General features: G+C 43.6%; 1 long non-coding RNA gene across 1 annotated transcript; it reads left to right on the top strand.

The window, feature by feature from the left end:
* Positions 1-454: 454 nt before the first annotated feature.
* Positions 455-6,924, top strand: LOC129146594 (uncharacterized). Its single transcript, XR_008553491.1, has 3 exons — positions 455-557; positions 1,203-1,291; positions 6,903-6,924. It is a non-coding gene; the product is annotated as an uncharacterized LOC129146594 (long non-coding RNA).
* Positions 6,925-8,932: the final 2,008 nt, after the last annotated feature.

Below are 8,932 nucleotides of genomic sequence, written 5' to 3'. Positions count from 1 at the left end.
TCTCAGAATATCCCCCAGCTTAATGTTTTATGGGGGGGGAAAGGTTTAATGATGAATAAATAAAATGATATATTTTTAAGTCAGACCTGTACTAAATCTCCTGTACTATTTATCCTATGTGAATCATATCTTTAATTTATTGTTTTCACCATTTTCATCTCTTGTAAGCATGGAGTAAAATTTAATGACCAGATACATAAACCTCAAAGCATCTTTAAGGTTTGAGGTAGGTTTTCTTCCTGTGGTTTCTGCTCACTTGCCTCTAGTAAACCCATGTTCTCTCTTCTTTTCCCCTTTGCTTTCCTCCTGATGCTTCACTCTGGACTCTCTAGTCCTTCAGGTTTCCTATGGGCGATTGGAGTCACATCACAGTTCCCATTATTACTCCAATCCAGGTGAGGGGGGTGTGGGGGGTGGGGGGAGATGGGAGAGAAGTCTAGTTTCTTGACTCAAAGTAGGACACACACTGTCATGCAATTTACACTTCAGAACTCCCTGCAAGAACTGAGAGTGGGAATACAAGCTTCAGAAACAATGACCTTCCCCCCTCCCACTCTGTAAGCAGTGTTTTACTTTACAATATTTTTGTACCTGTTTTCTTGATCCTACCCTGAGGGTTAGTTAGGAAAATGTAGGATTTGAGTCCGGCATTCATCGAGAGGCTGAGCCTTTCTGCAATTTTCACAAATAACACCAGAGGGCGCGCTTGTTTAAATCCTCACAAGCATCCCTGGAGCGGGGAACCAGCAGTCAGAGGGAGACACTGGACTTAAAAGAATATACAATCAGGGTGTGGTATGGTAACATATCTCTGAATCATATATAGTGTTGTAAGCCGTTGTTACCTCAATAAAAAAAAACTACTGGAAAAAATAGAATAAATAATCAGAGCCATTTAGGTATTGGCCCTTCCTTTTACAAAGGAACAATGCTAACAGTAAACTTACCTAGCAAGGCTGACACTGCTTCACCACTGATTAAATAGTCAAAAGACAGCCAGAAGAGAGAAAATGAAAAACCTAGGACTAAATATTACAGCTTCGTGGTGAGGGGTTCCTAGGGCTCACTGACATGGGAGAGTCTTAGAGAAGTTACCTGTGAGTGCTACCTTATGCTCTAAATATATGGCTGTCTCCTAAAATATTAGGGTCAGAAGGGGCAATAAGAGCATCCAGATATTCCTCCCTTGTTTTATTTTACAGATATGGAAACTGAGGCCCAGGGAAAAATTATTCTCTTTTCCAGGGCCAAATGACTGTCTAGTACAAGAGCCAGAATTAAAACCCAGAAAGTGAGTATTTAACTGTTTGGCTAATAGAAACAACCCTTTGGATTTTGGACAACCTAAACTCTATTGGTAATTAGGATTGATCTTTAAAAAATGAAAAGCTTAGGGCCTCCCCAGTGGCGCAGCGGTTGAGCGCTGGGTTGAGAAGCTGCCCACAGCCTCTGCAGCGCCAGTTCGATCCCCGGCCACCAGCAAGGGTCCCACATGGCCTGCAGACCTCTCCTGCAGCCTGCTGCTCCCCTCAGCAGTGTACTTCGGTCCTTCTGCCTGCTCTGCTCCCCGCTCTGTCTCTGGTGAATCCTCTCACCCTCCCGTGCTTCTGACTGTACCCAGTGCTTGTATAAATAAATAAATCTTAAAAAAATAAAAATAAAAATAAAAAGCTTATATAGATATAGTTCATCGATCAGTGGTTGCAAGAAGTGGGGGTGAGATGAAGGGAAATGAACCAGAAGGTACAAACTTCCAGTGATAAAGTAAATAAGTCATGAGCTATATAGTATACAGCACGGAAACTATAGTTAATATCATGTTGCGTATTTGAAAGTTACTGAGTCCATCTTAAAACTCCTCATCAGAAGAAAAAAGATTTTTTACTTATGTGTGGTGTGGTGATGATTGTTAACTAGATTTCTGTGGTAATTATTTTGTAATACATGCAAATACTGGATCATTGTGTTGTGCACCTGAAACTAATCTGTCAATGATTCCTCAATTTTAAAAAATAAGATTGGTCTTTTTAGAAGGGATTATAGATACAGTTCATAGATTGGTGTTATGCTTGCTCAAAAGAGAGAGAGAAGAGGGGGGGAGGTAGGATGAGAGAGAAGAAAGAAAGAGGGACAGGGGGAGGGAGGCAGAGAGAGAGGGGGGAGTTTCCTGACAGCTGGCCTTGTCTGCAGCCTCGCTGCTGCTGCTCTCCCTTCCTAGCAACTGCAACTAGGCTGCATTGTTTGAAGTACTCATTTTTTTGAAAATCGAAAGATGAAGGAAAAGCTCCTAAAACAAAAGGCATTTTCCTTCCAAGGGCTCAGAGAAATCATAATTCAAGGACAAAACAGTCAAGGGTAAGCATCCTGCAAAAAACATCTGCAGAACAATTAAGCATTGTCGATGGCACAACTCATCTCCCGGTGCAGATGGAGAGCCTTGGAACCCAGAACCAGAAGGAGCCTTGGAATGTCTTTATAAATGAAGAATGTGCCGTTCCTGGAGGGGAGGGATGGCAATCCCAACACAAATGCTTACGGAAGCCAGAGAAAGAAGCAAGCCAGGGTCAGATAAGAGATGCCAGAGATGTGTTACAGGAAATATATGGCTTTACCCTTTAGGAAAAACAAGAGGGAGACTGTTGACACTTGACACTAACACAGGCCCTGGGTGGTGGGAATAAAAGTAGGGACTATGACACACTGGATACGCCCTGCCTCCAGGGGCCACTGGTGACTCCAATGGCCACTGTTTCAAATGCATGTGAGTCTGTAGTTGCCAGATCATCTGTCATTTTTTTAAATGTGGATTTGTACTTGACATGTCTTAATTTTTAATGATGGCAAATAATTTGAATTGGTTGAAGGCCAAACAGATCCCTACTGGAATCTGGACTCCTCCACAAGTTTTTGCTGTGCATCCTCTGGACCAAGGTTCTATAGGGTGGGTGGGAAGGGCCTTCAAGGAAGCCTAGTGTTCTGTTTTTTTGTTTGTTTGTTTGTTTGTTTATTTGTTTGTTAACTCTTTTTTTGCATAGAAGAACTGGGGTGTTGGCCAGAGGTGGTGGGGGAGAGGACTCAACAGAGACAGAGTGTGAAGAGCAGAACAGGTGGACGTACTAAAATACACTTCTAAGGGTAGCAGCAGGCAAGACAGGAGAGGTCTGCTGCCTGGTGCACTGATTTTAACTCAATCATCCACTTGCTTCCATAAACCACTTTCCAATGGCCTGTTTCCTCCTCTGACTTATGAAAAGATGAAGGTATCCTAAGGTGTGATCTGACATTCTCTGGGTTTCTGAGTTTTCCTTGCACATGGAGTCTCCAAATTAGCAAGGCATTGTGGGTAAACCTCAGAACCTGAAAGCAAAAGGTCCGCAAATACCTCCTTCTCTCCAGGTCCCTCACCCACTTGAACCTTGAACCCCATATGTCCAAAACCCACCTTATCATCTCCCCAACACAAATGGCTCCCCAGCTAGCCTTTCCCTACCATGTGGCACTATCCTAGCTGCCCAGTCAAAAGCCTTGCCCTTATCCTCAGTTCATCCTGCTCCCTCCAACCTCATCCAGTCCACAAAGTCAGGTCAATTCCACTTCTTATCTCCGGACTGCGTTCACTTCCTCCCATCTCCAACACCATCATCCTAATGCTAGCAACCAGGATCTTTCAGCAGGATCGCTGCCTTCGCCTCCTGTCTCCCTGCCTTCATTCTTAGCCCCTCCAATCCACCACACTGCAGTCAACTGTCTTCATAAAACACAAGTTCCCAGCTTAACATTCTTCTGCAGTTGCCCTCAAGATGAAGTCCCCACTCCTTGACACCAGGCCCTTACTTTTGTTTTACTTTGTTTCTTATGAATGATCTGTATTTTATTCTATTAAGAAACTATGTTCCAGTCAGAGTTATTCTGATATAATTTCCATAGATTTTTCCATATTTATATGTAACAAATACAATAGAGAAAACCCAAACAACCTCATTAACTATGATATATTTCTGCTTCCGTGACCAGTTTTGTAAAACCAGTCTTCCAATGTTTAATCAAATCATATTGATTTGCTGTTTGTGTCCAAAACTATATCATTTGGGGAACAGCTTCACCCCTCAATATTACACGTGCTTCCTTACCCTCCACCATGGTTCTAGTGACTAGAACCCTTTCCCTCAATCCCCTTCCCCTTACAATCCTAAACCCAGTGGAGAAAATGAAGAAAAGGGTAATAGGGTGCTTCTAGGCACCACTCCTTCCTAGGACACCTGAGGTTCAAGTCCATGTCTCACCCACCCCCAACCTTAGAAACCTCTCTGAGCTTGCCCAGCACTAAAGAATTAAACTCGGACTCCCCCGGCGCTTCCACCCCCCCACCCCCACCTCACCCACCCCCCACACCCCCCATGGCCTTCAAGGCCCCTGCAGTCTGGCTGTCCCCCCATCTCCCACCTCATTCCTCATGCTGGCTTCCTGGTATGCAGAGAAGGTTCTACCTGGGCAGTTTCTCCCCTACTCTGCCTGGCTGATTCCTTCTTGTATCTCAAGGGCCTGCTCAAATGTTGTCTCTCTCCTCTGAAACCTCTAATGAATGCCCAGCGGAAAGTGGGCACTCCCCACCTTCACTTTCCATCACCCTTCTGTTCTTCATTGCACTTAGCAAATGGTGGAGAATGATCCTTTTAGTCATGATTTTAACCTGCTTCATTCAGTGTCCCCACCAGAATGCAAATCCCATGTGCACAGGAAGCTGTCTTGTTCTCTAACATGTACCCAGTTTCTGAAACAGAGGCTCTCTCAGAATATGCTCTCAATCAAATGTTTGTTGAATGAATCTGCTTTGTAGGAGCCCAGTGCTGTGACCACCAGAGAGACAAAGTTCCGATTCCCACTCTTCCTGAGACAAGTGTCTGTGATGTTTCTTCCTAGGATCGCCAGCCAGTGTCCTTGGCCTTCACCTTGAGATAACAGGCTGGTGTCTGTGGCTCTCAGAGGGTTGGGCCGGATTTGTGGCCAGCTCCTACAGGAAGATCACATCACACCCGCAAACACCCCAAGCTTCTCAGCTCCGGTTAGGTTCTCCTCTGACAAACCTTGCTAATGTCCTTGACTTTTCACTCTTCAGGCTTGTAGCCAGGAAATACAATACCTACTGGAGGTGAGCTCTTAGGAACAAAGGATGAGCGCTCCCTCTTTAAATCAATTGTTTTACACAAAAGCTCTACTTTTTATTTTTCCCTTCTCCATCTCAATATCAGATATTCCAAATCCTAAATCCTTAGGAATGGTATTTGGGCACTATTCCTAGGCCCCTGAAAGGATTGCCTGTGCTGATTTAGATGTGGGAGTAATGTTCAAATGTCATTAAGAGACCTTGCCAAAATCAGCTCCATGAATCCCATTTCTGCATCTGCTGTAACAATGACACTAAGGTCTCTGGTCACACGGACCCTAAGGGTCTGCTAGTTCTGAGAGCTAAATGCTAGACCGGCTTCGAATTCTTCATGGAAGTGGGGGTGGGGGAGGATAGAGGGGCTGAAAGAAGAGAACAGAGGAGGGAAGGGAAAGAAAAGATGAGCCAACATTTTTTTAAAAGCTTTATTTATGCATACAAGACCTACGGTACAGGCCAGAGGTGCGAGGGGTGAGAGGATTCACCAGAGACAGAGTGCGGAGCAGAACAGGCAGATCGACTAAAATACATTGCTGAGGGGAGCAGCAGGGGAGACAGGAAAGGTCTGCTTTGCTGTGTGGGTCAGCTCCCTGGCCAGGTATTGAACTCATGCCGCAGTAGCTGCAGACAGCTTCGTAGTGCTGAGACTTAACCCCTTGTGCCACCAGGAAGGCCCCTGAGCTAGCATTTTTTTAAAAAACGACCTGCATTGCCACCTTAGATATATTGTTCTGTTTCTTTCTCACTGAAATAATCATTGAAGTGTGAAAAAAAAATGTATTGAGTGCCTACTATAGACCAAGCATTATGACACTTGAGATATATCAGTGACCCAACCACAGAGTGATATCTGCCTGTGTGGACTTTATATTCTAATGGCAGAAGACAGACACGTAAAAACATAAATAGTGAAAATTTTAAGCACTTAAGTTACTAATTTATAATTCATAAATTTGTTAATGTAGAATTTATTATAGATTATGTCATAATCTACAATAGGACATATTATAATAATCTTATATGTTGTATAAAATACAGAATATACTATTATAGAGCATACATACTATACATGTTAGAGAACAATATATCAATAGATAGAATATATCTTATGTATTGTATAAGTATAGAATATATAGAATAGATTATAGATTATCTTCTGTATTATATAATGTATGGAATTTCTTATATATAGTATATATTCATAAATAAATTAGCCAGTATTAGCCAGAAGGTAAAATGTGCCTTCACAAAAGAAAAGATTATGGGGACAGCAGAGTGGGAGGGAAGAGTTAATGAAAGAGAGGGTTAATGAAAGGGTTAATGAAAGAGAGAGGTGAGACTGGGTCTCCCTAAGAAAGAGACACTCGCAAAGACTCAGAGGATGTGAGGGCATCAGTTCTATGTAATTGACTATTTCCCCTTCCTCTTGGCCTTCAAAAAGATCAGAACCAAATTTAAGGCACAAGTCCAGTACCCTAGAGGCCTCTATGGTCTGCAAATCTGTGGCCTCTGTCCTTGAAGAGGCAGGAGAGGGCAGTGGTTATGGGCATGAGTTCCAGAATCGGGTAGATCAAATTCTGGCTCTGCCACTTAATAGCTGTGTGACTTTGGGCGTCATATTTAGTCTCTGTGAGCCTCAGTTCCCTAGACCACAAAATTAAAAGAATGACGGCACCTACTTCAAGGGCTTCTTTTAAGGATCAGGTGACATAATGTGCACAAATTCCTTTATTTGCAGGAAGAACTCAATAAAACCTGGCTGAATTATTAAGCCTTGGTCTTGTCTCTCAACGTTTATTTACATTTTCCTTCATCCTAATACTCTATCTTTATCGATATTTTAACATTGTTTTATGGTTTCTGTTCCTGTGGTAAGCTACCTCAAATCCTCTGTGGATTGGTGTGGGTTATAAATAAGTAAATAAATAAATAAAAATCTGGATGGGAAACAGTTTCACTGAAGCAAAACATTTCATTAGAGGGAAGTGTAAGTGAGGCCAAAAGCATGAAATATTGAAATACTGACTCTCACCTCTAACCATCTATCAAAAATCACCAGCAAGACACTCTGTTTCCTCAGATCATCTTTCACCACCCCCACCTCCTCTTCCCCAAACCACTCTCCCTCCCTCCATCAAGAGGATACATGAGTCACACAAATGGCCCAGTATGCTTAAGTCCTCCTGACCTCACAGCTGCTTCATTGTCATGTGCCTCATAGAACTCATCTTTCCCAACATGAGGAGAAAAGAAATTAATGGGATCTATTTCCATGGGGTTGGGGTTAGGAGAGAGGGGTGCTGGTTCAGTGCACAGAGTCAGGTGTTGGTTAGAATCTGCCTGGAGCACTGGCTGCCATGTTTACCCCGCGGCCATCCAGACCAAGCATCATGGCCTGGTTGGTTACATTTGATCCTTCCCCTCTTCCCATAGGAAACTACTTGTGATACAAGAAGACCTAGCTGGGTTCTATGTCCTTCCTAAGAAGGAAAAAAAAAAAAAGACTAATCAAGGCCCAGTGCAGGGCCTGAAATAAGTGCCCTTCATCCACAAACATGTACTGACAGTCCCTTCTGTGCTGGGAACTGAGAGAAGAAACCCCGTCCTGGCCCAGGAATTCATTATGCCCTTGGGGAAAAGGACAAGGAATCACTGTCACAGTGGAGAGAAAAGAATGAGGGTGGAGTGTCCCTGGGAATATGAGGGAAGGCTCCGTGAAGGAGGTATTTACGCTGGACCTTAAAAATTAGGTGAGGGCCTCCCTGGTGGCGCAGCGGTTGAGCGCTGGGTTGCGCAGCTGCCCGCAGCCTCTGCGGCACCGGTTCGATCCCCGGCTGTTCCCCGGCCACCGGAGGAGGGTCCCACATGGCGCGCAGACCTCTCCTGCCGCCCGCTGCTCCCCTCAGCAGTGTACTTCGCTCCTTCTGCCTGCTCTGCTCCCCGCTCTGGCTCTGGTGAATTCTCTCACCTTCCCGCGCTTCTGACTGTACCCAGTGCTTGTATAAATCAATCAATGAATCAATCAATGTTGTATAAATAAATAAATAAATCTTTAAAAAAAATTAGGTGAGTATTTAGCTATCAAAGAAAGATAAACTCATGCCATTTGCAGCAACATGGATGGAGCTGGAAGGGATTATGCTCAGTGAAATAAGTCAGAAGGAAAAAGAAAAAATCAGATGGTTTCACTCATAGGAGAAATATAGGAGAACCAAACAAGGGATTGGGGGGGGGGGGGGGGGGAAGACAAACTAGCAGGCAAACTATAAATCAGAGACATTCAGCAGGGGAGAGAGAGGGAGAGGGGTCAAAACAGGGTAGGGAAGCCTGCAAGAGACTATAATCATGGTTCACCAGTGACTTGGAGGTGGGAATTTTATGGGCACCCCTGAAAGGAGAAAGCAAACATTGTACAAAATATTAACAACGATGTAAAAACATATATATATATGTATATGTATATAGAGAGAGACACACACACAGACATACATATATACATACATATATATATTTTTAAATTAGGTAAGATGGGGGGAGGGAGAGGACCAGAATTCCAAGTTGAAATCACAGCATAAACAAAAGGCTAGAGGTAGAGAAATAGAGTTTGTTTACAGAACAGAGTGGTCTGGTGAGACTGTAGAACTGAGATGCCAGAGGATAGAGGTAAGAGCTGGCAGAGAAGGCTCAGTGAGCATCATGGTCAGGAAACACAAAATAAAAGCAGCAATAGAGAAAATGGGGACAGTGGGCCTACAATCCTATTTCAAT

The sequence above is a fragment of the Talpa occidentalis genome, unplaced genomic scaffold (genome assembly GCF_014898055.3).
Source record: "Talpa occidentalis isolate TD23 unplaced genomic scaffold, MPIMG_talOcc4v2.1 talOcc4.3, whole genome shotgun sequence".
In the NCBI taxonomy this organism is placed as follows: Eukaryota; Metazoa; Chordata; class Mammalia; order Eulipotyphla; family Talpidae; genus Talpa; species Talpa occidentalis.
This window is presented reverse-complemented; position numbering and strand designations above follow the sequence as displayed.